This window comes from Lottia gigantea, assembly GCF_000327385.1.
Source record: "Lottia gigantea unplaced genomic scaffold LOTGIsca_924, whole genome shotgun sequence".
NCBI classification, from domain to species: domain Eukaryota; kingdom Metazoa; phylum Mollusca; class Gastropoda; family Lottiidae; genus Lottia; species Lottia gigantea.
Window position 1 is genome coordinate 11,647 of NW_008711026.1, and position 1,007 is coordinate 12,653.

The following is a 1,007-nucleotide window of genomic DNA, read 5'->3' on the forward strand; positions in this document are numbered from 1 at the left end:
CAGGATGGGCAACGCCTCAAACTTGGTCACTTTCACAGTCCCCATCCAATCAAGACTCTTATCAGGGATCTTCAAATCCATCGGAAGAATGGCCACAAACTGGTTTGCCATTTGGTCAGGATCAACAGCAAGCTTGGCCACAAACTGGAAACGAGGATCAATTAGCTTGGCCATTTAGTCAAAATCAACAGCAATGGCCCCAATCTGGTCAAGGACAGCAAGGTCAACAATGGCCACAATCTGGTCAAGAGCAGCAAGGTCAACAATGGCCACAATCTGGTCAAGAGCAGCAAGGTCAACAATGGCCACAATCTGGTCAAGAGCAGCAAGGTCAACAATGGCCACAATCTGGTCAAGGACAACAAGGTCAACAATGGCCACAATCTGGTCAAGGACAACAAGGTCAGGGTCAACAACGGCCACAATCGGGTCAAGGACAGCAAGGTCAGGGCCAACAATGGCTACAAACAGGCCAGGAACAGCAAGGTCAAAGTCAACAGTGGCCGCAATCGGTCCAGGGACAGCAAGGTCAAGGTCAACAGTGGCCACAATCGGGTCAAGGACAGCAAGGTCAAGGTCAACAATGGCCACAATCGGGCCAGAGACAGCAAGGTCAAGGTCAACAATGGCCACAATCGGGCCAGAGACAGCAAGATCGGGGGCAGCGGTTGCCTAAGTCGGGTCAGGGACAGCAAGGTCAACAGTGGCCACAGTTGGGTCAAAGACAGCAACGTCAACAGTGGCCACAGTTGGGTCAAAGACAGCAACGTCAGGGGCAACGATGGCCACAATCGGGCCAAGGACGACAAGGTCAAGGTCAACAATGGCAACAATCTGGTAAAGGACGGCAGACCCCGACTCAAATGCAAGGTGCGGGAGCATGGAAAAGCTCAATGCCCGGACAACAGCAGAAATGGCCAGGACCAAGTGGTTCTAAGCAAGATATGTCAATAAAACAGCCGAGATCTCAAACACAAATCACTGAAACTGCATCTGCAACGTGTGAA